The sequence below is a fragment of the Apus apus genome, chromosome Z (genome assembly GCF_020740795.1).
Source record: "Apus apus isolate bApuApu2 chromosome Z, bApuApu2.pri.cur, whole genome shotgun sequence".
In the NCBI taxonomy this organism is placed as follows: Eukaryota; Metazoa; Chordata; class Aves; order Apodiformes; family Apodidae; genus Apus; species Apus apus.
In genome coordinates, this window is record NC_067312.1 from 66,583,825 (window position 1) to 66,610,656 (window position 26,832).

General features: G+C 42.3%; 1 protein-coding gene across 3 annotated transcripts in view; it reads left to right on the plus strand.

Moving 5' to 3' along the window:
• Window positions 1-3,603: 3,603 nt before the first annotated feature.
• The window catches only part of ZNF462 (zinc finger protein 462), a 95,994-nt gene continuing 72,765 nt past the window's right edge, over window positions 3,604-26,832 (plus strand). For 2 of the 3 annotated variants that reach the window (XM_051641907.1, XM_051641910.1), the window contains exon 1: window positions 3,604-4,006. The gene's annotated coding sequence lies outside the window, so the exon portion shown is untranslated. Of the gene's footprint in view, window positions 4,007-6,228; window positions 6,680-26,832 lie in introns of those variants that run through there. The other variant, XM_051641909.1, reaches the window with a different exon arrangement.

Consider the following 26,832-nt stretch of genomic DNA (forward strand, 5'->3'; position numbering starts at 1 on the left):
AAAATAAAAACAAAAACCAGGAAGGCAGAGTAGCACCATCTTGATCTTCCTGTCTTGCTGCCATGGGGGTCCATGTGCAGCCCCCATGGGCTTCCAGTGGCTGCAGGAGCAGAATGCAGGTGTCAGGCAGGCCCATGCAAACCTGGATCACCTCATACCAGCAAAGACCTGGCCTGGGGATGAAGCACTTGGTCAGATTTTCTGAGTGAAGGGACTATTTAGCCATTCTGAGAGGCTGGAAAATGTGTGTTTTTTTCCCCCAACCTCAGGCCCTCCTCCACCTGGCCCCGTGGTGGAACATCATCCGTCTACCCCAGGTCGACTGTAGACAGGGTGTGTGTGTTCACTTATTATTTAAAACCAAGAATATCCCTTTTATTGCGGCTTCAGCCAACACAGAGGTGGGACACAGTTCCTTCTAGGAAGACGGACAGAAATCGAAATCTCCGCTAGCCCAGGTAGGAAGCAGGGGTACTGAGTCCCAGCGTGGGCTCCGTCCCGGCTTCCCCATTCCCGTCCCGAAGCCTGGCTGCCTGGCAGAGGAGGTACCGGCGCCTTTGTCTACATCCCGACCTTCTCGGGCGTCCCTGGCGACCCAAATGCCAGCAGCGGGAGAGATGCGAACTATTTTCATTCCTCTTAATGGGGCTGTTAACCCTCCGGGGCAATTAGGAGCAGGGGGCTGTCAGCACAGTTAACCTCTTCATTGCAGGACATTGCACCGGGGGTAGACAAGGGGGCTGCTCCACAGCTTACAGCCCTTTCCCCTCACCCCTCGAGTGTCCTGCACCCGCAGGACTTGGCCCCCTCGCCTCAACTGGATTCGGTAGACACTTCCTGCGCGAAACCAGCCGGACACTGGAGGCTCCGGGGAGGTTTCCCCCCTCTCTTTACCCTGAAGGCTGATTCTTGGTGGGGCTGTCCTAGCCCAGCGAGTCCACCTCGCCGCTGGCTTTCCCCGGCGGCGCTCGGAGCATGGCGGGGATGGCAGAAAGCCTGTCGGAGGAAGTTATGGACCAGCCCACCCCTAGGGAGAAGCCTCCCCCCCCCTGCCCCCCTGCACTGCTCTCCAGTGCCAGGGTTCCTCTGGCCGCCTCTACCTCCTCCCCAGGACCCCGGGTGGGTGACCGGACACCCCCGCTCTCCGCGGGGTTCGCCCACGGGACCGGTGCTGGAAGGACCCCTCCCCGCCAAAGGACGGGAGGACAGTGTGGGAAAACATCTCCAGGCTACCTCCAAGAAGACACATCTTACTTCTTTCGTTCCTTTTTTTCCCCCTCTTCTCTTAATCCCCCCGTCCCCTCTCCCCCCCTACTCCCCTGGAGTTTGATGCCCACTCCTCCCAAGAGCCTTCCTTCATTTTCAAATGGGATTGCTGTTTCCCTGGAGAGTGGCTGGTCAGAAGTCCGGTGTTTTGGGGTTTGTGGTTGTGGGGTTGCTCTTATTTTCTCTCGCTGTCTTTTTTTTTTTTTTTAATTTATTTTATTTAATTTTGTTTGGTGTTTTTTGTGTGTATGTGTGTGGTTTTGTTTTTTATTTGTTTGTTTGCTTTGGGTTGTTTTTTTTTTGTTTGTTTGTTTTAATTTAAAATGTAATGCTGAGAGACAAAGAGGTAAATTATCTGCCTCGGCGTTGATGGTACGTCAAAGATTGCAAAGCCCAGGCTCTCTCTTCCTGCGAAGAGGATGATTTATAGAAAATTGCAGGCAGAACACATGCACATTCTGGCAGCCGTAAAGACAGTCCCTCCCTTTTCCTTAATGTTCTTTTATCAGCTTCTTAGAAGGTGTCCGCTTCATTTGTCTGCAAGAAACCAGTAGTCTTAGTAGGAATCCCCAGTTTTGATGTTTTTTTCCCCTTAAGAAGGATTCTCTAAATCCAAGTATGCTCCTTCTGCCCAGATAGTATCCTTCCTCCTATTTCTCACAGCACTTGTTTGGGGCGAGGAGGGGGGGAGCAGAAAGAGGGGAGAGGAGGAGAGAGATCTTCCTCCCGTTTAGTGATTAACTTGCACGGCTCAAAGAAAGAGAAGATTTAATGGGAGAGGTCTAGCCTGTGTGCTTTGTACTCACGGCAGTCTTGTGGATGTGAAGATCGGAGAATGCACGGGTTTAATATTTTACTAGTACCTGGGCGAACAATTTTTTGTTATTTTGTTTTATTGCTATCGTTAGCATTTCTGCATTTGGTCTTCAGATGAGCTGGGAGAGTTCAGACAATGAAGTTCTAACATGCCTGACCTCTCCCATAGCTAGTAAAATCTGGACTCTTTTAAGAAGATCATCTCAGCTTCACCACTCACATAAAACTTCCTTGGAGCAGGGGAGGGATCTTCCCGTTCACCCGAACCGGAGCTTTGTGGTTCTAGTCTCTCTTCCACCCATACAAATTGCAGCGCTTGAGGGCTCGAGAAATCCCAGTGATGTTCCAATACCAGTCATGCCCTTGTGCTCAAATTGATTTTGCCTCACTCCCTTGTATTGATTTTCTGAGTCTGCACATAGCCCCTAATCCGCACCCACCCCCCCACCTCCACCCCTCCCACTCTCCCCCCCGCCTCCAGTGCTAGACATAACCCTAGAAAGAATCTGACCTGGTGCTGCAGGAAGACTGGAGGGGGAGAGGGGGGGATGACGACCAAAAGAAGTAGCTCAGCACAATGCTTAATAGAAGCAACACTAAATAAAAATGCAGGCTATAGCTGCTTTGTCTTTGCCTGCTTGCCTTCATCATCAAGATACCTTTCTTTGTGAGCCATGATCGTTAGTTTCCACGGTTTTAAATAATCAGTCACAAAGGAGCAGACAACTAGGTGTTAGAAGGCACAAAAGTTATTTTAAGTAGAATTATTTATTTTACTTTACAGCCAAAAACGTTTCACCAAGGTAGGAAGTGATTTTGGTGCTCGGCAGTACAAGCTCTCTTTTCTCCTAAATGCTTGTGAGAAATAAAAAACCTGGAGATGACTGTCTTTATTTCCGGGAGTAGACTTCAAAATACGTGCCAGAAATGGACAATTTGAGTCTCCTTTCTCCACATCAAATGAGAGCTGGAAGGGGGATTAAAAACCAACCACGTGGTAGATCTGGTTTTATACTTTGCAACCTCCAGCTCCATTTATGTTCTTTACCCTGCTCAGGGAAGATTAGCCTCTAGATGGATGTGTCTGAGGGATCACCTCAGGGGCAGATCTGCATGCAGAAACCGGTTTTTGCCATGGCTGGAAGAGAGCTATGACCTAGCAGAGCGCTCCATCCGAGCGGCTCCCCCAGCATCGCAGGAGCTGCTGAGCGCTCCTGCACAGGAAGCTTTGTGAAGGCAACAGCTTGGAAGGGGAAGCTCTTCAGATCTTTCCCCCTTCTTCTCCTCCTCCCTGGCCTGTGAGTGATTCAGTGTCCCAAACCTTAACTTTTTGTTACCACCTTCCTCCTCTTAATCTCCTTCATCTTCAACACCTCCTCCTCTATCACTACCATCTTCTCCTCCATCTGTCTGCCTCCTGGATCTCTTCTTGTTTGCTTGCTTTCCCCCCTCCTCTTCCACCTCCCTCCCTCTCTTTCTTCTTGCCTTTTCCTCCTCTCTTTTCTTCTCTTTTCTTTCTCTTTTTCCTTCTCTTCCCCTACACGTTGTTGTTGTTGTTAGAAAGGATTCTTGCACCCCCTGGTGCTCTTGCGTTTTGTGTGGTAGGAGAGGAGATTGTCTTCTTTCTCCCTCTCCCTCTGGTTGCTCATTATTCAGAGAGAGACACAGGGTGAGTGAGAGAGAGAGAGAGAGACGGATATCTCAGGTCATCTGCAGCTGCAGCAAACCAGTGAAGGAGAGAGAGAGAGGGAGAGAGAGAGGGGGGGGAAAAGCAGGGAAAGATGGCGATCCTCCATTGCTGAGACCTGGCAAGGAGCACATGAGACTCACAAAACAACTTCCACAACAATAACAAGAAGAAGAGCTAGGCAGAGAGGAAGAGGAGAGGAGGCAGCAGCAAGAGCAGCAGTGCCGGGACGCTCCTGTAAGTTCTTGCAATTAAAACCCATCTCCGGTTTGGCATTGGAGAGATCATCTCTCGTGTGTGTGTATAGATATATTATTTTTTGTTGTTGTTTGGTCTTTTCTGTCTTTCTTTCTCTTCACCACCTTCCTCTGAAATCCATTCATTCGGTCAACTGAGGAGGGAGGAAGAAAGAAAGGAAGGAAAAAAAAAAAAAAAGAAGAGAATGGAGCAAGAGCGGGGTGTTTTGTTTGAGAGAAGTCTCTTGCATGGAGGAGGAGAAGAGGAGGAGGTGCTGGTGGTGGTGGTGGTAGTGGTGGGAGGAGGAGGAAGGCGGTTAATTAATTTTTTGTTGTTGCATTTGGGGGGGGGTGGATATGGGGAGATAAGTGAGATATCAGACGAGCTTTCGGGGTGGGGGGTGCCCGAGAGGATATGTGTGTGTGTATGTGTGTGTGTGTGTATGAGGTCTGGATGGTGCTGTGCGTGTGGACTTGGATCAGAGACGGGAGAGACACGGAGAAGAGAAAAGCTCCGTGCTGGCACGACCCAGGCAATCGGGTGACCTCTTTCTTTCTTTCTTCCTTTCTTTCTCTCTTTCTCTCCCCTTCTTCCTCTCCTCTTTCTCCTCGTCTCCTCTCGCTGCCCGCCTCCTCGCTGCTGGTGAGGCTGGTCCCTCACCCCGGTGGTGGTGCCCCCACCGCGGCTCTCCTGGAGTTGGGATGCGGGGGTCCCCGGCGGCGTCGGGGCTGGGGGGCTGGTGGTGCCCGCAGGAGGTTGCTTGGAGGAGGACAGCGTTCAGCTGGAGAGCAGGAGCCATTACACACGCTTATGCTCTCCTTTGAGAGAAAGAGAGCGAGAAGGGAAGAAAGGAAGGGGAAGGAGCCCACTTCTTGCTCAGTTCCCCAATGTCCCTACCTTTAAACCAGGAGAGGGAGAAGGCTCTTTCTCCCGTGCCCCTTTCTCAACCATCCGGAGAAGCTTTCTCCCTATCTCTGCCTCTTTCCCTTTCTTTATCTCCCTGTCCTCCATTTGCAAGCTGTCTGCTTTGGTTCCAGTCCAGGCTCCACAACACAAAGCTTCTCCTCGCTCTCGCACACATGCACACACACAGTCTACAGGCTCTTTATGTCTTCTGGAGTAACCTTCTTCTTCCCCCCCCACCCCCACCCTCGGCTTCTCTTAGCATTGTGGTTTCTGTTCTCCATACAGAGATCCTCCTGGAGCTTCATGTAGTTGTGATCTGATAGGATTTCTCCCCCCCTCACCTCCCTCTTTTGAGGGAGAAAAAGGAAAAGTTTCAAATCGTTTTTCTGGTGTTTGGAAGGAGAAAGACCTTCAAGTTTGAGTGCTTTCTGCTGCTGCTTTTGTGTGTGTGTCTGTGGGGGTCTGTTTGTCTCATGAAGCTGCTTGCATGTCTAAGAGGAAGTGACTAGTTTGGCAGAGAGCTGTGATCTGAGTCAGGTAAGCCATGTCATGTTCTCTAGCTCCACCAGAAAATGGAGGAGAGTGAGAGTAGACAAAGCTGAGATGGGAAGTGCTCCTAACATCGTGGATGTCTCCATGTTTTGAAGCTTTGCTGCCAGTAGCTGGCTTAATGATGATTTTTCCCCCTAAGGTTTCTTCATTTTTTTCAATGTACAACATTGTGATGGGTCTTCTCTCTGACTTCATGCTATCAGGAAATGAGGATTGGAGGAAATTGCTCAGATTCTCCTTCACACAGAGAAACACATCCTCAGGCTTTTTTGCTCTTATGCTTTCATGCGGATGTCACCTTTCTAGATATTTTTCTTTGGTTAAAGACCACAGATTTTAGGAGGTTGATCAGTTGGCCAAAGACATAGTGTGTGTATATATATATGTTTATAGATTTTTCAAAGCATTTGGAGGTAAGTGCATGCAGCTTGAGGCTGCTCAGGTTCTTCCAGAGAACATCATGAAATGTCATTTTTTTTCTAGGTGATGATCGTGATGCCTGATTTTGGGGATTTTTAACATCTGATTTTCAAGAGCATTCCTTCTTTTGGATGTATTTTAAATTAAGATGGAATATTTCTCCCCGCTCACTAGGTTGCATTAAAATGATACTGGCAAGCTTTTAGTAGGTTCCTCAGAGCATCATAACATACATAATTTCTCTTGGAAAAAAACAAAACAGTTTCCACAGCTGTCTTTTTGGTGTCTTAAGATTTTTTTTTTTTTTTTTCTGAAAACTTACGGCATCATTCTTGTTATGATTTTAATGTAATTGTGGAAACCTAAGATCTTTAAAGTGAGATAGCAGTTGAACAGACATTTGTGTTTTTTTTTTTAACTCACCTTTTAATATGAAATAATTTTTAGTAGACTCAAACCAGGCCTCACTCTTTTCTCATCAACCTAAATTTGCACATCAGTTACATAGTAGAGGCAGTTCCTCAAAAAACTGAAACTACACACTAAAATCCATGATGGGGATACCAGAGTGCAGTGCTACTGAGCTTGAAGGCACAGCTCCATAGAAGGGTATCAGTAATGTTCATACATAGGTTACTCTGAAGAGTTTAAGAAGGTATGTGTTACGTATGGGAGGTGTGACAGATAGGGGACCACTGCATCTCAATCAGAACATGCTCCCAGATGTGCGAAAAGAACAGAAAGATTTGAAGATTGCAGTGACTAGCAATGAACATGGGATCCAGCTGCTGCAAGGTTAGAATCAACGCTCTTGTTTTATATTTGCTATGGAAGAAATGGTTTAGTATATAATATACTTGGGAAGGATATTGCATTATCAACTGCATTTCTTAAGTTCTGGTTGTGGATATGTCACCCAAATTTCTGAGATCCTGTGGTTGTCTCCATCTTTCAGAAGTGGGCCATGGAATGTACCATTTCAGGTATGTCTCGTCTTAGATTTTGACAATGAAAAGAGCGAGGTTAACTTTTTTTCCCCTGAGGTTATATTCTTTGATGCACTTGGCATCTCTGCACAGGTCCAAATCAGCAGCCACTGAAGAAACTGAAAAAGTCACCACTGACTTTTGCTTGTTTGGGACAGATGCTAAATATCCAATCCCTATATAAGAAGACTGTATGCAGTCTTCTTAATAGTCTTCTTAGGTATTTTGATGTACTTTATAATTGATAATTGTGAATCTGGTCTTCTTGAGAGGTCAGCTTACTGCATGCTCTACTATGTGCCCTGCAGGTACATTGCTTTGGAACATGACGTGCAATCCAAGAACAAGTTTGAGATTTAGGCTGAGGATCTTTATGAGAGGGCCTCTTACCACCCTCCTGTGGTGACAGGCACCCTAGAAGATCAAACATCATTGCAGGAGTTTGAGTTGGAGTGAAAGTGATGTTAGTTCTTTGGAGTTTTTTTTCACTATGAGACCGAAATCCCTTTAGAGAATGATGCTTTACTCTTGTTAATGGTGTTCCTTGCTGTAGTGCTGCCCAGACAGACAGAAGTTCACCTTGTTAAAATTCTAGCTGAGGAACTTTTATTTTTAAAAACAAACCAAAACAAATTCTGAAAAAAACCCCAACCAAACCCAAATCCCAAGCAGTGACCTTGAAAGGCGCTCTATAAAGATAATCTTAATTAATGAGATGGTGGTGACTAGAATGTTTCTTGTAATCAGGCACAGATTTCTTCATTTGGACAATGGCTTTCAATCGCTTTTTGGCTTGTGGGTACCCAGAACATTTTCATGGTGTAAGCTCTAACAGAAAAGGCATTCATAGTTTATTCTTCAGTATATAAACTTGCTTTTCTTGATTCCTTTTCTCAACCCTATTGGACATAGCCTATGGACCACTTTTAAAAAAATTAATTTTTTGATTTCCTTATGCGTTTTTACTGGGTTCATAATGGATTACATTGTTGAGAAAGTTAAAATGTCATGTTTAGAATTTCTTTCCAGAATTTTTAAAAACAATTTTGTTACAAGAGGAAAATTAAAAATATGTTGTGAATGTCCAAACTATGAACAATATGAGTACATAATTGGATGCTGGAAAAGGAAAGTGGAACAACTGAAGAAGTGGGGGGAAAAAAAATACCATTTAAATCAGTGAAGTTTATAACAATTTCTTTAGTATTGTGAACTGTGACTTACAGGAGGATTGACTTTTATGAAGACATAAGTGATGGAAAAGAGAGTTGTTAAGTAGATGAGTATTGGAGAAGAACTGTGCTCCATATAGATATCTGGACATCTGGCAGATGTTACTCTGGGCCCCAAGGAATGGACAAGTTTAATTTTAGCTTTGAAAAGGAAATGGGAAGAACTGAAGTCTTATAATAGTACAACTTGCAGTTTGAGGTAGGGTACTTCAGAAAAGCTCAGATATTTCTTGACATTTGGAACTTCTAGAAACAAGTGTAAATGAGTTATTCCTATTGAGTTTTCCTGTTATTCCAAACAACATGTGTAGAGTTACAGTATAAACTGAGTTTGCTCCAGTGTGCTGTAACACTTTCTCTGCATGGTGGTGTGGATAATTTCTTAAATTTAGCTGAAGAATGCTGCTTGGTAGTAAGAAATTGAGGCAAAAGTGTGAAACTGGTCAACATCTGTGTACTACTCATTAACTAACAGTGCTCTGTTATGAAGCTATCTATCACTACACAAACTTAAGGACAAAACCTATAGTATCCAGAAACCGCCAGTGAACTACTGAGTATTCTGAAGCAGCATGCTGGTAGAGGAAGTAGAACCCTGTTTTGACAGATCAGGAAAGGTCTACACAGTCTTTGTCTTTTCACATTTTTATTTCTTTATCCTTTGTTATGCTTCCAATCCATTGGGGTAGAAAAATAATGTAACTGCTCTTCACAGATACTTCTCTATTTTGAAATTCAGGAGTGTATTTTGTGAATTTGTTCTGGATGAAAACAGTCTGCTGCTAGTGCCAGAACTGTGATTTACTTAACTTGCATACTTGATCAAGATTATGATAAAGTATGAACTTCTAATTGGTGGCTTCAGTAAAAATGTTCAACTGCATCAGTCTAAACGCTTTCTTGCTTTTCAAACCATTGCTTTCTTCTAGAGTAAATAATCTAAATAATCAAACAATCTGTCTGAAAGGGTTTGTTTAATGGAAATCTTTCAGGTATTATCAAAATATATTATGGGCCCATAGGAGGCGAGTAGGAGGTCTGTGAAATATTAGTTGACAAGGGGATGAGAAATGCCACCTGGCTCTTCAGAGAGTTAGGATAATTTTGAAGGAAAAAAAAGTTTGATGAGAATGAAGCCTGCTTAAATATGTGCTAGACTCTTAAGAGACAGGAACTCTGTTTAATCTAGAGGTGCTGGAGAAGGTGGTGTGATGCGAGTCTTCAGCTGCTGGCAGAGACACAGTTAACATTGTAAAAGGTTGAACTTCACCATGGCACTTCTCCAAATGAGTTGACTGTTGAAAATAAAATGTTCCAGAAGAACTGGGAGAACAGGAAAGAAGTTAAAATAGCATGGTTTGTATGCCAGTACTGAAAGAAGAAAAAGGGGGAGGAAGGGAGATAGCTCAACTTATGATAATTATCTTGTTGGTTGTAGTGAAAAGGCTTTAGCAGAAGTTTCCAAAAGAGAGGACTAGATTTAATGGAATGCAGTCTTCATGTGTGTCCTGAGTTTTGGAAGTATTATTCTGCTTTCAGCTTGTGTTTTGTGGGAAGTTGAACACAAAGGTAAATAAAAAATAATGTGATACTATTTTGGGTTTTGTTCCATTTTTTTCTTTTAAAACAATACCAAAGATTTAAAGTCTGTCCCTCACCTCTCAAGTTCTATGAAGCTGTGCCAGATGTTGCAGTGCAAAGACAACTCTAGAGGGGTTTGAAAGAGGGGGTTTGAGATGGGGAAAAAAGGAGTCTTTATTTCTGGTGGCATATTTGAAACACACAGTCTTACACACAATTTCAGTTTTTTTCTGTGTCCTCTTCAGCTCTTCAGGAGTTGAAGATCTTGGTACAGTTGCTTTGTTCAGCTTGAGGCAGTATGTGTTACTGCAGGAACTCAAAAGATCCTTGCCTGGTCACTACTTGAAATAACTTTTCTTTAAGCATTGTTTGAAAAGGAGCTTCCCTCGCCATTGGCTGTGATGGCTTTGTAGTAATTTTTGAGGCACACTGGCTATCAGAACATGAGTTCCAGACCTAGAAATAGTGCTATACCTTTTATTTCCTCTTGATCTAAAAGCCTCTTTGTTTGTTGTAAGTCTCTTCAAAATAATTGTGGGCTTCCACAGCAGTTGTCTAGAGGGAACACTATTGGTTGACTTGGGGTAACAAAGCTTTCTGAGTAGAAGATGGAAAGATTGCTCAAAGAAACCAAATAACCAGTTTACGTTGGAAGATGGAAATGAGACATCTCAGGATATGCAGTCAGCATTCTTGAGTGGAGTCAAATACACAGTCTCTTTAAGAATACAAGTTTAATAATGTCAGCATAAAGAGCTGTAGGCACAGCATCAATGTCATGAGTGATTAGGAAGGACTTACTGAGAGCTTATCAGGGTAGCAATCATTGCAAGGCCAGTGTGTTGAGTACACATAATTCTGAGAAAATACTTGCTCACTGGACTACTCCTGTTAGTTTTGAACCAGTTAAATTAAGAATTCAGTTGCTGAAGTGTGTCAGTGGTTACTTGGATAAAACAATCTACTTGAGATTATGCAGAAAATTTGAGTTATTTCCTGCCTGTAGGAGAAGCTAGGTGCTTGGATTGTGTGCCTTTGTTTTTCCTTCTCCTTTCAATGCCAGGATTATGCAATTAATAACTTGCTAGTGATTTAGATAATGGGTGGTCAGCAGCACTGAGTGGTGTATTTGCAGCACCCATTACAGGTACAGGCTCTATGCTGACCTCAAGATTAAGAAGTGGGATGTTCAGCGATGCCATTACTGTTGCTATTAAAAAGTCCTGGAAATGGGCCTGAGAACCCCAGCTGCTGTCGTGGTGGAGGAGAGGAAGTCAGGCCTTCAAAGGATACAAGGATTAGAGTGTCAGGAAAAGTAAATGGTAGCATCAGCACAAGTAGAAAATAGGCAGAGCTATTCAGCAAACAGAAAAGTAGGCTAAGGCATGCCATAATTATGTGTAGTGGAAACTTGCTGCTAATAGAGCAATTGCGTGGGGTAGAGAGGCAGGAGAATGATTTTTCAAGACAAAACAAAGCAGACATTGCAGTGAATGATATAGGAAGACTGAGGATTCAGTGTGCTCGTGATAATGTGAAAGAGAAGACTTTGTTTTGAAAGATGCTAAAAATGGAATCTTCTGATGTACATGTGGTCACTGTTTCCCTGGCCTTGTAGGACAATAGGGGCTTCTTAGCACTGCCTGAATGAGCAAACTCTTCCTTCCCGCTTGCAGCTCATAAGGTTCAAATAGTGCTGCTTCAGGGTGGTATCAGTGGTTGTGGAAAGAAGGCATCACAGGATATTCTTTTTGGGAAGAAGATGGGTCATACTGGATTGGACTCTTGTCATGCAAATGGCTTCAAAATACAATAGCTACTTAGCACAGGACCCAGGCAAACACATTCCTCCCACACATTGTTCCTAGACCTTTCATTGCTGGCAAAGAAAGGAGCAGAATGAGGGAATGTGACACCCAGAACCTGTGCTCCAGCAGCCCATATTTTGAGTTTTCTTTTTATTTATCAAATAAACTGAGTAGCTAAGGGAAGACTGCATGTGCTGAAAGATTTTGGTCCTGCATGAGTGTGAGATGCAGGATGGTGCCTTTACATTTTAATGACTGACTTGTTGAAGACTTTATTTTAGTCTCTGACTGGGAAAGGGATTGTTAATGAAGGTTTTGCTGTGGTCCAAATGCCAGAATTCAGCTGTCTGAAGTGATTTATTTTTTTTTCTTTCTGACTTCCTCTTGTTGATCTTAGATTGACAGCTCAAATAGTTCCTACGTCAGAAGTTCTGGAGGGATTGGTGAAGGTGGCTGATGTCATGGTTGTTTAAAAACTTCTTCCTCCTTTTTTTTTTTTTTAATTTTTTTTTTAACAGTGTGAACATTCCACTCTGGGTTAAACTATGAGATGGCTTGAGGTAGTGCTGGTCTTGAGGTGGATGCAGTGAATCAGGCATGATCGTTAATCTCTAGTTGAGCAAACTGTCCCAGAATATTTATTTTAACTCAGATTTGGAGACTTCAGTAGCTTTTTATAATGGCATTCTAAGCTTTTCTGACCAAATGCTTGGAAGACTAAATTTGAAATTTTGCTTTTTTATTTATTTTTATTTTTTTATTCTATTTTATTTTGTTTTCACCATCTATTCCTCTACTTAGTAAAATAGGCATAATTAGCACTCAACAGGGATTTTAGAAATTAAGACCTTGATGCTGGATTTTGTTGCCATGTATGTTGAAACAAACAAATATGTAGATAAAAAAAATCTTTTGCAGTGGTTCTGGTGTGTGAAAGTGGAGCAGGCCTGTTCTGCTGTTTACAGATGCTTGGGAGATGGCAACTAGAGTTACCTGCCACTTTGTTTCAATGTCACTGCTGTCATTCTGACTGATAATTTGTTCTCAGGTTTGTTGCTGCTTGTGGTGAGTATGGAAGAAGATACAGTACCTACTTAATTTAGTTGGTAATGCAGCAAAGTCTGGAAGGCAATGGCCATAAGGAGTCATCTTGTTTTCTTCTGTGTTTTGTGACAAGTTGTACTGTCAGAGAAATAAATAAATGTCAATATGAATAAATTTGAAATGATTGCTCTCCTTATTTGATTGCAAGCTCTGTTCTTGCATTTCAGTTTTTCCCTTCCTTGTCTACATCTGGGTGGCTGCAGGGTATAGAACCTCCAGCACTGGTGGACTCTGAAACTGCTTCTATCATGCTCAGCTAAATAACCTGACAAGTGCAAAAAATGTTAACAAATGGTTGATGGAAAATTGAGAGCAGCCAGACAGCTCTCAGCCTGGTTAATTAGTTCCTTGACTGCTGAGTTGGTCCTGCCCTCATATGGCTGTGGCTTTCAGCCCTGCAAGAAGCAGTTTGGGTTCCTGGCCAGGAGTGCATCCCAAAAGTTGAATTCGTGTAACTTGAAGTCAGTGTGGACTGGTTCCTTTTGGTCTAAATGACCTTTTATCTTCATTGGGGGAGGGCAGTGGGGAGAAAGCATATCAGCTTTCAGCTATGTCAGGTCGTATAGAGGTCAAGTTCTCTTGTCTGTGATCAAGCATATGGTGTAAAACAGCCCAGTGTGCGATAGCACCAGGACCTGAGGAAAGGAGGACTTTATCAGGCCTTCTGGAGGTAAGTATGACTGAAGGCCATGTTGTGAGTCCTTATATATGATGGATCTCAGCTCAGGGCTTGCAGGATTCATGTATTTAACCCCTCAGTTGTTCTGGCTTCTGGTTTGTTTCCACCCTGGCAGGTTGAGAAGAAGCTGCCGTTTCTCACAAGCATGCAGATTTTTCCTGCCATGTTATCCATGGATGTGTGAGACCTTCTGAAATCCCTGGCTCCAAGGGCATAACTGTATTACTCACTGGAGCTGCTGAAAGAATGAGTCAATATATTTGGGTCTCCCAGCTGCATGAATAAATGAAACCTGAATTATTTTTAATAATAAGGTTGCAGATGTGATAACATACTACAATGAATTTTCCATTCCATGTCCTCTACAAGCGTGCTGCTCTCCTTCCTGTGGAGCAGGGAAAGAATACAAGATTTCCAGTGTGTTGTTCTCCCAAGGAACCATGTAAAAACTGCTGAGGTTGCACTCAGAAAATGTCATTCAGACCAAAAGTCTTGGTTCAGAAGTTGCTTGGCGGGATGACAGACAGGTTGACCAAAGGTTGTATGTGGTTTGCTCTTGCAAAAGGAACATGAAATGCTCATTGCCCTCCATGGTTCTTCAGTGCTTCTACAGGTTTGCCCATGGTACTTCAGTGGTGTACAGAAATATAAAGTTGCTTGCTGGTATTCTGTTCTTATCTCTGAAGAGACTTATTTTAAGAATTTGTGTCTACATAGGTTTGTTAATACTGTACTGTAATATCAGATGGGCTGCTGAGACCTCAGGGGGGTGAGCAACCTATTTTTAGTGTGTTTGAAGGGTAGATGATGTTTCAGGTTGTGGAATGACTTTCTGGGGGGCCTGTTACCATATACTGAAGTTTTGTATGTCATGGCAGTGGAGGCCAGTCATATGATGATGAGGTAGTAACTTTAATGGGACTTTAAAAAAAATGCTGTTCTTTGGGGAAATTTTAAAGATAGATGGAGCTAAAATGCCACACAGTCTGCTCATGCATGTTTCCCTGATGTGCTGAAGACACGTAATCCTCTTTACAGGTGAAATAAGTAGCCTACTTACGAGCTGAAGGCAATGCCTGCTGATCTGTTGACTTCCAGACTGGAGGGTTAATCATGTCCAAGTAAGAATTTTAGTAATAGGTGACCAGAAGACTTTTAGTTGCTCAGGTGGTGTGAAGAAGATGGTTCGTTATCTCTTTCCACATCAGAAGTTTGTCGCATGTGCCAAGTTGGATAATAGTAGTCCTGTCCTATTTAAACATATTTGACACCCCAGTGTGCAGAGATTTTGAGCTTTAGGTTGGGAAGACTGCCTCAGACAAATGCGTGCATGCAGCAATCTCAACAGTAAATCCAACCTTGCTTTGGAAGCACTGCACTGTAGTGGTAGCCATGAAGAACAGATTTTAATGATTTATTATGGTTAGATTTTATGTGGATTTGCTTACTATTTTCTTTGGAAGGCAGTAAAACTGCAACTTTTATAGGCTTCTTACATTCCTGGGATTTTGTTTTGTGTGCAGGCATGTACACTTTATTTGTTTGTTTGTTTGTTTAGTAAATCCTCACTGCCACCGTTAGGAATGTTAACAAAGGCTTTTTAATAGGTCAGACCTCAGCTACCATTTCATTTTCTTGTTACTGCAGTACATTTGGCATATAACAGAAGATGGGGACTTCATGTGATTAGTTGGTGTCATCTGATTTTTAATTTTACTGCAGGTACTCCTGTGAGTAAATATTTGAAGATCAAATTCTTAGCTACATGGACTAATTCTAATTCTGGTGGAGTTTTCAGGGAGGTGTTTGGAAATTACATCTTGAATAGAAGATAGCCTTTAGTTTTCAAAAGCTACCACCTAGATGCATGCGAAGTTCATTTGTGGTTGCATATGAGGGCATGGTTGTAGCTGACTTCCAAGAGTCAACAGAAGCTTATGCTTTAGGTAATTCTCTTGCTTTCATTCATGTACTCCTTTCGTTCTCACTATTTTTTGTCAATGGGGAGCATGTATGTTATAAATACCCAAGGGTGACTTCAGTTAATGCTGGCATGTCCCTGAAATATAATTTCATATGAGTTGTGGGTGGCCTAGCCAGAATGTTCATGCTGCTGTACTGCTAATGTATTCTGGAGTCCCATCACTTACTATGGTATATTCAGAAGCCATGGGTTTTCACACTTTTTTTTAATTGGGTGATTGGTTTGAATCAATACTAATATAATATGGTAATTGCCTATTCAAGACAGAGGTGCTCTGGATCAAGGAAAATGCAACCTAAGCCCTTCCTTTTACAATTACAGTGTTTACCTTTGCATATGCGTATGTAATACAAGTTCCTATCCATGGGGTTCATACTGCTATGGTAGTTCATCTGGCAGATCATTTAAATATTTACTCCAAAAGATCTTGTTCTCTGTTGGTGTGAAGCAGCATTTCCAGTTATTTTTAGGTAATTTTCACCTTAGCAACCCTGTTGGAGATAAAACAGACACAAGTGCTGTAAACTGTCCCTGCATTTTGGTAGAAATTAATAAAATAATGTCCAATGGTTTGGTCCCAAAGAGAGAACAGACCATCTGGTTAACAGAAGATTAGGCCAAGTAATACAGTGCTGAGAGGACAACAAACCAACCCAGAATATCTGGTGGTGTGTCCAGTTGCTGCATGTATTAAGCATTGAAATGGTGCTTTCAGATCTGCAGAGCCAGCAGTTCTCTTACCACTGCTGTGACGCAGGAGATAATTCTGTTGGGCAAGCATCAGCATGGGGGTGGATCTACAGTACAGGATGTGTAATGTCAACATGAAGCATGGGAGCTGGCAGTAAGAAGGAAAGCAGCCATTTCATGCCAGTGCAGTTAGCCTAAATAGATATTTTCCCCACTGCATCTTGTCCTTTTATGCTGCTTTCATACTTTCTTATTAATGATTACCTTCTGCTTTATCATCTGAAAATTTCAGCCCAGCAGGGTTTAATTTATTTCTTAACCTGTTGTTTGTTTATTAGTTTGTTTTTTAAAACAAGTGAAGTGCACTCTAAAAGCGTGTCTGATGGATTATAAAAGAGGCTGGGGGAAGGCTGAAGAGCTAAGCAGATCTGGAAAAAGAGAGAGGAGTTCAGTCATGTGAAAGTCCTGAGCTTCAGATGAAGTTTCATTGTAGAAAATTTTGGCATTAGTGCAGACACAGTTTCTTCAAAAGCTGTAACCATTTGAGAACGTTGTACTGCAGGTGCAAAAATGCAAAAAGGCGTGAAATGCTATAAGTGATACTGTGTACACTTTGAAACTCTGTAATTAATAAGAAACTGTAGAAAGCTATTGTAATTGTTTCTTCTCCTCTTGTACTAGGAATGTCCTATAAGAATTTCTGTTTTCCTATTTGCTTAAAGCTAGTGGCAAATAAACATGACACCGTTTTTATTTTTTAAGAGCAAAATACTGTTACATGACTGTCTAAGTCTAAGGAAAAAAAAATAAATCTAAATACGCTTACTAGGCATTCTGTGGACTTAAAAATCTAGTGGTATGTTTTCTGTGAGGTCCAGTCATGGACTGATCAATTGGTTTGAGGTTTTTAATTGTTTGTTGTTTTTTTTTTTCCCAAAAACATTTGGAGATAACCACCTGTATCTGCAGCCTTGGAAGCTCTAGAATACCATAGCTTGATTCCTGATGGGTATGGCAGAGTAGAACATCATAATCAGAGCTCTCATGGTTTCTATTGCCTGTTCAGCCGGGTTTTCAAAGAACATTACAGCTCCCCTTGAATGAATCCTTGTCTTAGATGCTGTTCTGTAGTAGCTCTGCGAAGGTATTACATTCTTCATATATTTTGAAGAGCCGGAATGGAGGTTTGGGAGTAGTGAACCCACAGGTATGTTTTCCCAGTTGCAATTTGGTGATGGGAGGAGGGGATGCATATGAAAACATGGCTTGTGTGTGAAGACTGTTTACTCAGTTCTGCAGTAACTTCATCCTTATTCAGTTCTTCTTGCTCCATTGGCCCCATTCAGGAGATTTTTTTTATGGTAGCTATGGCAGTCTATCACTTCTGCATAGGACAGTTGCAAAAAAAATGGCACTGAAGAATTATGTGAAACCTGAACACATCTCTCAGGGTAGAATTTTTCTTGGTTCCATAGATAACTCCCAAGTTGTGGTAGCATCAGAAATATAAAGGATGCAGAGAAATCAAAGAGTCTTTTCCTAAGATTTGCTTGCTCTGTTGTGTCTGCCCATATAATTTCCCTTGCAGATTTTATTCTCTTGTAGCTGGTAATTTTGTGGTTTTCTAGTGGTGCTGAACAGTTTTTAGAACACACTGGAGGATGTTCATTAAAAAGTGCTTCTTCATGTGCAAATGAGTAATACTTCTAGATTTTGTCTGCACCTTTTCTCAAAGAACATCTCTATACTGAAAAAAAATATATATATATATATATATTGTCCTTGACTTTTTCATACCGAAAAAGGTGCTACTTGTCAAAGATAGTTTATTATAAATAACTACTAAGATGATAATCTCACCACAGCATGCTTGGCAGTCTTCCACTGAGTTAGCCTGTTTCAGCAAGGAGCTGTCGCTTAAGATACAAAGCAATCTGCAGGGACATATGATCACACACATTGACTATTTTTTCTGTCATCATGGATGCCTCATAATTTCCTGTGTCTGATAATTAGGAACTGGAATTATTATCTGGTAGACCAGGGTCTAGCACTAGAAAGATGGACGTAAATTCCTGTCTCATAAACATCACGTTACAGAGAAGTTCTCAGTTATGGAAGCTCTAATGGGAGAATGTCTGTTGGACATGGCTGCAGGGTGTTTTGTTTTTTTTTCCTTTTTCTGTTTATTTTATTTTTGATGTCACAAGGATAGATGAGAACTACTGGGGAAACTCTTGACATTAATATGTTCACAGCACACTTTCCTATTAGAAATTATGCAGAAACATAAGTCTACCAATTGCAGTGATGTAAAGAGGGGGTTTGGTATTATTTGGGTAAATAATAATGTCAAGATCTCTGAAAGTTTTGTTTTGTAGAAATACTGACTAAAAGAGACTATAATAAAAGATGAGGCTGTACTGTTTTTGAGGGTACTGGAAAACTAATACCCATATATGTTTAGTGTCAAGATTTGACTGTAGTCACATAGCTTGATGGTAACTTTTTTGAATTTGAAAAGTTAATACTGGTTTGTGGTACATGGCTGTTGACTGCAACAGTTGTGCATAGCACTGGCTGTTGTATGCAAAATTGTTTTCAAGTACAGTGCTGGAAAGTGTTTTCTTGGGTTTTTTTTTGTTTAGAAACCACTCGATCAGGCCATGTTTACTGCGTTGCTAACCATATAATATGAATCAGAACTTTTTCTAATCTCCGTGTTAACTCATGGATTCTGTTCCTTGGTGCTTGATGCTTCTCAGAGTCCTAACAACTTGTATTTCAAGCTTGGGCATCTATGGCTGTTTAAAAGTATGGAATGTCATATATAGTGGAAGAAATTGGTAAGATTGAGATGGAGCAAATGAAGGTATCAGCAATGATGCTGGAATTTCTTTTCCTTCCTGATTTGACAGGTCATGTTAAATCCTGTATGTATCTCAATAATATCAAGGGGAAAACAAGACATGAAGAATTTAGTGAGACAGTGACTTTCAAGCCTTAATGCCAAACCTTTTTTTCAAACCTTACAAGTGTTTGGAGTTGACTGTCATCTGGGAAATAATTTGCCATCCTCTGGAAGGAAAGCATAGAAGGAGGCAGAGAGTTGGTAACTATCTAGTGAGGGTATCCTTCCCCATAAGCTCTATTAAGGCAAATCTGTGTGTTCTTTGCTGAAGTTGTGGGAGTAGGTTAAGAATGGGATGGGTTCTGCTGGCTGATAAGATGAAGAAATCATTGGAACTGGTTCCTGATGTTCAATGACCCATACATGATTGTGGAGTGCTCTTCATCTCTTAACATCTGTCCTAGATGACTTCACATTTTGGGATGGCTGTTCAGAGTCTGTCATATTCAGAATCTGCCTAACTTGGATGACCATGTGTCTTTAAAGAAAATCCCATGAAACTGTTATTTTCAACCTTACTGAAGGACACATTCTGAAGAGCTAGCTCATTAAGCAAGCTTTGAAGGGTGTGCTCTGCAGAGCAGCTTCCTGTTATTTGGTTAATGGTTGACCTAGTTCTCTTGCCATATGCCTCCTGGAATGCATTCTAATATAAAATATGTGCTAAAGCAAGATTGAGATAATAGAAGGAAAATCAAAGCCTTTATGAAAAAAAAAAACAACAATGTAATGCTGTTGCATTTTGGAGGTTATTGTAGTTACTAAAAATGGCAGTATCTTCATAGACCTGTATTGATTCTGACTGCAAACTCAGGAATGTTACAGACCCATTTATGTATTTTTTTTTCAGACTGGCAAAAGGTTTTTATCAGTAATTCTCTGCACACTATATGTGAAGTGAAAGTTAGGGAGTGAAGCACTCACAGTGATACTAGAGCTGTGAGGAAATTTTAGATTAGATTTGGCTAAAGGCAGGAGGATTTTTCCATGTGGTAGGTGTTCTTTTGATTGCAAACCATGGATTAGCATTTTTTTTTTTCCACTTTAAATCCTGTCTAGAAGCCAGAAATGGGGATTCAAGCTTTTACCTAGCATCAGAGACAACCCAGCATACATACTTACACTGAGGCAAAAAAATAAGAAATGTTCAGTTGCTAGATAAAGTTCAGCCTCCAGCCTGAGTAAGTACTTTCTGACAAGCTGAAGAACCTATAGGCTGTGTTTTCTGGTTAATTTGATTTTCTGCCCTAGGAAAAGGAAGGATGTGCGATAATTACTGTTTTCATAAGTCGTGTGCATTATAGTAGAACAGGGGGAGGGAAAATTAAAACCATCCTTTCTAACCTTTAGAGAGCTCAAGACTCTATCAGTAGATGTGGTGTTTTATTAGTCTTCAGTGTGGGAAACTGAACTACTTACCAGACATACTGCTTTGAATGTTCATATAGCCTGGCAGTGGATAACTTGTCTCTCTCCAGTTGCCAGATGGCTTGCAAGCAGTCCAGGTGTGAATTCTGGGCAAAGTTATGTCACGAGAGTGGTGGGGGTGGCTGGGGCCAACCTGTTTTTTGTGTGTGTGAAGATATAAGCTGTCAGGACCTGTAAAGGCAGCTGTTGCTGATCATCATGGGGAGTGCCTAACCTGCAGAGAAGTGGTGGGATGTCCTGGAAGTCATAATAATTTTGTACCCGTTACTCCTTCAGCTTCATGTGCTTCATGACTCTGGGCTTATTTGGTGAGATTATGAATATTTTGGCTTATTTGGCTAGGATACATGTAATGACAGTGTCACCTTCTGCCTGAGTGCATAACAGTGAATGGTATTTCTGTAGAACTCCTGGATCTGGGGTGAAACAAACTGCAACATTTTTAGTAGGACACAATGTGTTGAATGAGCTACAATCATATTGGTCATGAAAAAAAATCTCTGCTCTGGGGACAGACACGAGCATAGCTATTTGTGCAACCTGATCAGAACAAAGGATAATGCTTCTGCCGCAAGATCAGACAGATTTGACACTTCAGCAGGCTGAGCAAATGAATGCAGGAAGGTGGTCTGCCTCCTCTTATCCATTGTCTCAAAGATGCAGGCTCATGTGGAAGAAAGGGAGGTTGAAGAGAGCTTCTGAAGGAATATGCTGTTTTGTGTTCTGTGGCAAGAAAGTAACCAGGAGTTCTAGAAGTTCTCTGCACTGGCAGGTTGACAAGCTTTTAATAGGAAAGTGTGGCAATGGACTACTGATAATTGAACAAGTACTTTCTCTCCTTTTTCCTAGAAATAACTAACTGGTATTAGGAAGCTGATTAAATGTTCCAAGCTTGGAATATGGGACCAAGCCTACCTTGAAGGAAGTTCAGTGGGTATAAAATTCCAATTAATTCTGACTTGCTAGTAAGAAATTATTTAAGACTTTTTTCTATACATGAGGAAATTCAGAGATGTGTGCTTTTTTGTGTTCTTTTTGTGTCTCCCCTGAAAAACTCGTCTGTGAGTTCTGAGAAGCTTCTCAGTTGTGCTCATGATGAGATTTTTACATAGAAATGGACTGATCAAATTACCTAGACAGTCAGAGTCTTCTGCTTAGGAGAATCCTCTGTTTCTCTTGCTCCAGCTGTCTAGCTGTCATAGCCAAACCAACTAAAGTGGGATTTTAGTAGCAAGCTCTCATTTTAAAGGCATAATGAGGCCAAGGAAGTGTGAGAGACAGCAGGACATGGATTTTTGATAAGCTGGGCAGAATTGAAGGCTACTTCACATTCAGAGCTATAATATTTGACTTCCAGCCTCAAGGGGATTTCAGCTAAGAAATTAATTATTTAGAGGGAGCAGAAAGTTATTTCAATATCGTAGCCAGTTAGATCTTTGTGTATTACCTTCTTGCGTGGCTTTGCATGTGCAAAGCATTTAACATTGTCCTGCGTGACATCCTTGTCTCTCAGTTGGAGAGACATGGATGTGATGGATGGCCTTTGACACCATCTCCCACAGCATTCTTCTGGAGAAGCTGGCAAATCATGATATAGACAAGTCTACTCTTCACTGGGTAAAAAACTGGCTGGATGGCTGGGCACAGAGAGTTGCGGTAAATGGGGTCAAATCTAGTTGGCGACTACTCACCAGTGGTGTCCCTCAGAGCTCAGTTTTGGAGCTAGTCTTGTTCCATATCTTTATCAATGATCTGGATGAGGGAATTGAGTGCACCCTCAGTAAGTTTGCAGACAACACCAAACCAGGTGGGAGTGTTGATCTGCTTGAGGGTAGGAAGGCTCTACAGGGGGACCTAGACAGGCTGGACCGATGGCCCAAGGCCAGGTTCAATAAGGCCAAGTGCTGGGTCACAACAACCCCCGACAGTGCTACAGGCTTGGGGCAGAGTAGCTGGAGAGCTGCCCAGCGGAAAAGGACCTGGGGGTGGCTTTTTAACAGGTGGCTTAACATGAGCCAGCAATGTGCCCAAGAAGGCCAACAGCATCCCAGCCTGCATCAGGAATAGCGTGACCAACAGGACTAGGGAAATGGTCATGTCCCTAAACTTGGCACTGGTGAGGCCGCACCTCAAGTGCTGTGTTCAGTTCTGGGCCTCTGACTATAAGAAGAACACTGAGGTGCTGGAGCGTGTCCAGATGGAAGCTATGAAGCTGGTGAAGGGTCTAGATAACAAGTCATATGAGGAGTGGCTAAGGGAACTGGAGTTGTTTAGTCTGAAGAAAAGGAGACTCATTGTCCTCTACAGCTACCTGAAAGGATGTTGTAGTGAGGTGGGTGTTGGCCTCTTCTCCCAAGTAAATAACAAGACCAGAGGAAATGGCCTGAAGTTGTGGCAGGGAAGGTTCAGATTGCATATTAGGAAGAATTTCTATACTGAGATAGTGCTCAGGCACTGGAACCGCCTTCCCAGGGAGGTGGTTGAGTCACCATTCTTTAGAAGTATGCAATAAATGTGTAGATGTGGCACTTTAGGGCATGCTCTAGTTGCTGAGATCGTGGGGTGTTTTGTGGGTAGTTTTTTGTGGGGTGTGTGTGATTGTTATTGGTTTGGGGGGGTTGTTGTTTTGGATTTTTTGGGGGGAGTGGTGGTTTTGGGTATTTTTTAGGTTTGATGGTTGGACTCTGTGATCTCGGAGGTCCTCTCCAACCACAACGATTCTGTGATTCTGTGACCACTTAGTGGATAAGGAATTAGCTGGATGGTCACACTCAGAGTTGTTGTCAATGGCTCAATGTCCAAGTAAAGACCAGTGACGGGTGGCATTCCTCAGGGTTTGGTACTGGGACCAGTGCTGTTTAACACCTTTGTCAGCAACATGGATAGTGGAGTGCATCCTCAGCTAGTCTGCTGATGACACCAAGCTGTGTGGTGTTGCTGACGTGCTGGAGTGAAGGGGTGCCATCCAGAGGGCCCTTCACAGGCTTGAGAGATGGGCTCTGCAACCTGCATGAAGCTCAGCAAGGCCAAGTGCAAGGTCCTGCACTTGGATTGGGGCAATCCCAAGAATAAATACAGGCTGGGTGGAGAATGGATTGAGAACAGCCCTGAGAAGAAGGGCATGGAGGTGTTGGTTGATGAAAAGCTCAACCTGAGAGGGCAACATGTGCTTGCAGCCCAGAAAACCAACTGTGTCCTGGGCTGCATCAAAAGAATTGTGGCCAGCAGATTGAGGGAGGTGATTCTTCCCCTCTACTCTGCTTTTATGAGAACCCACCTGTAGTACTGTGTCCAGCTCTGGAGCCCACAACATAAGAAGGACATGGAGCTTCCAGAGGAGGCCATGAAGATGATCAAAGGGCTGGAGCGCCTCTCCTCTAAAGACAAGCTGAAAGATTTGGGGTTGTTCAACCTGGGGAAGAGGAGGCTCCAGTAACACATTTTAGTCACCGTCCAGTACCTGAAGAGGCCTACAGGAAAACTGGGGAGGGACTTTTTTCAAGGGTATGTAGCGACAGGACAAGCGGTAATGGATCAAAACTGGAAGAGCATATATTTAGCCTAGACATTGGGAATAAACTGTTCTCTGTGAAGGTGGTGAAGCACTGGAACAGGTAGCCCAGGGAGGCTGAATACCCCCTCCCTGGAAATGTTCAAGACCAGGTTGGATGGGGCTTTGAGCAACGTGGTCTAGTGGGAGATGCCCATGCAGGAGGGTGGAACTAGATGATCTTTAAGGCAAACCAATTTATGATCATATGGTCACTGGGACTAAAAACTGCTAGCAGTCAGGTTTCTTATGATGAAGATACATTCATATGGAATCAGTTTTCTTCAAAATCAAGCTTTTCTTGGCTCAGGGACCCATAGCTGTCATTTTTTTTAGCAACCATGCTATTTTTTTTTCTTTAATGAAGATTAGATTTGTGTCTGTGATAATACAGTCAGACTTAGTGAACCATGGAATCCCTTCCATTCTTTGTTCTCCCACATACTGTCTAGAAGGTATGTCAATTCAAAAGAGAAGCAATCAGTTCCACAGATGCTGACAGAGTACCTCATTAGTGTACAGTGGGATGAAGATGCTGGTTTTGGAGCCAGATTATAAAAGCACATCAGAAAGTCATCAGACCCCTTGAGTGGAAGCCTTTTTATTGTGCGATGAATGGCCGTCCACAATTGGCATGTTTAGTATCAAGAAGCAGTTGTGAAAATTACCTCTGTTTATTCTGAGAAGTTTAAAACCCATTCCAGACTATGTGCCATGCTGGTTTTGACTCAACAGAACCTTCTGTTTCCAGCTGCTTCAACTTAGAGGAAGTACTGTTGGGGAGAGGAAATAATTATACTGGTTCCTCAATGGCTGGACTCTTATGGCTGATTTGCCTTCTTTCTTCAGCTGTTTACCATCTTACAAGGCTACACCCATGTCTACACTAAATTAGTGTTACTTGGACAAGGTAATAAAAAATGCATATATTCCAGAAATGTCTATTCAAAAAGAGTTCAGTGAGCTTTCCAGCAATACCAGTGTGTGAAGACAAGAGGGAAAATCTCCAGGGTGGACATAAATCTCACAAATGCTCAAGAAGCATTCTCCCAAGTGATAAAGATCTGGGTCTGAAAGCAAGCGCTTTCTGAAAGAACAGTATAAGCCTGGTGCTAAGCAGAGATGAAAAGTCAATTTTCTATCAGTGAAGGCTGCAAAATAATTTCTTACTATCTTCTGATTACCTCTTCAAGAAATAGAAGGCACAACAGAGGATCTTGGCTATTTTTGGAGATCTTCAGAAAAGCATCCTTTGAAGCTATTGTATTTCCCAACTTTATATTAAGCAGATCTTATCTTTGTTTTGTTGGATGTTTTAAATTATTTTTTTAATAATATAATTGCTTAAGATAGAATCATAGAATCATAGAATCATAGGGGTTGGAAGGGACCTTGAAAGATCATCTAGTCCAACCCCCCTGCCAGAGCAGGGTCACCTAGAGTACATCACACAGGAAGGCGTCCAGGTGGGTTTTGAATGTCTCCAGCGAAGGAGACTCCACAACCTCTCTGGGAAGCCTGTTCCAGGGCTCTGTCACTCTCACAGTAAAAAAATTTTTTCTGATATTCACCTTAAACCTCCTATGCTCCAATTTGTATCCATTACTCCTTGTCCTATCACTGGTCATCACTGAAAAAAGCTTAACTCCATCTTCTTGACACTCACCCTTTACGTATTTGTAAACACTGATGAGGTCACCCCTCAGTCTCCTTTTCTCCAAACTAAAGAGACCCAGCTCCCTCAGCCTTTCCTCATCAGGGAGATGTTCCACTCCCTTAATCATCTTTGTGGCTCTGCACTGGACTCATTCAAGCAGTTCCCTGTCCTTCTTGAACTGAGGGGCCCAGAACTGGACACAATACTCCAGATGCGGCCTCACCAATGCAGAATAGAGGGGGAGGAGAACCTCTCTTGACCTACTAACCACACCCTTTCTAATACACCCCAGGATGCCACTGGCCTTCTTAGCCACAAGGGCACATTGCTGGCTCATGGTCATCCTCCTGTCTACCAGGACCCCCAGGTCCCTTTCACCTACACTGCTCTCCAGCAGGTCAGCCCCCAACCTCTACTGGTGAATGACATTTTTCTTCCCCAAATGCAAAACTAGATACAAAGTTAAATACTAATGCAAAATTAGATACAGGACACTTGGACCAATCACTGTTTTCTGAAAAGTCAGAACACTGTACCAGTCATAAAGCTGATAATGTTTCCACAAAACAAGAGGCTGTATTGTGGCCTAGGTAAGAGGAACCATGAAGGATTGGCTTGCATGAAACTCTGAACAAGAGCAATGTGCTTGCTTGCTCAGTCATCCATCAGGTCAAGCAAGGTGGATATCTGAAGTTGCTATGACCAAATATTGAATTTTGGAATTTATACTTCAAAGACGAGAAAAATTTTGGGCTGTCATCACATGTTCACAAAGGAGTTGAGCTGAAGGAGGCAAATAATCAAAACATATTTGTGCAATATTTAGATCTAAGTCTTAACACCTTTTGTGCTTTTTTTTTTCTTCCTCAAGTCAAAGGTATTGAAAATTGGGTCAGTTCCTCAGGGATCATCCAGATGGGAGTCCCTTGCTTTTCCAGCTTATGGATAAGAGCACTGTGGGATGAGAAAACATCACACAGAGAATGCATAGGAAAAACAGGTCTTATTAGCCATGTGTATCAGAAAAGACTTTTGGGGCTTTCCATGACCAAAATAAATAATGACCTCGCTTTGATAGATCAAACAAATAACACCAGTGTTGTGCCTTTGAGAGCCCTTGATCCCAAAGAGAAAAGCAAGGTTTTTCCTTTTTATTTTGGACCTATTCCACTGCAAACAAAAGCATCCTACAGGTCAGACAAGAAGGGTATCTTGACAGGATTTTGAGACTTTTCCTTTTTCCTTCAGTTCTCTACACCAGTAATTTATATTCAAAAATATATCAGATCTAAGAGCTCCTTATTCAGCTTACATCTGTAACAGATAGAAAATGTGGAA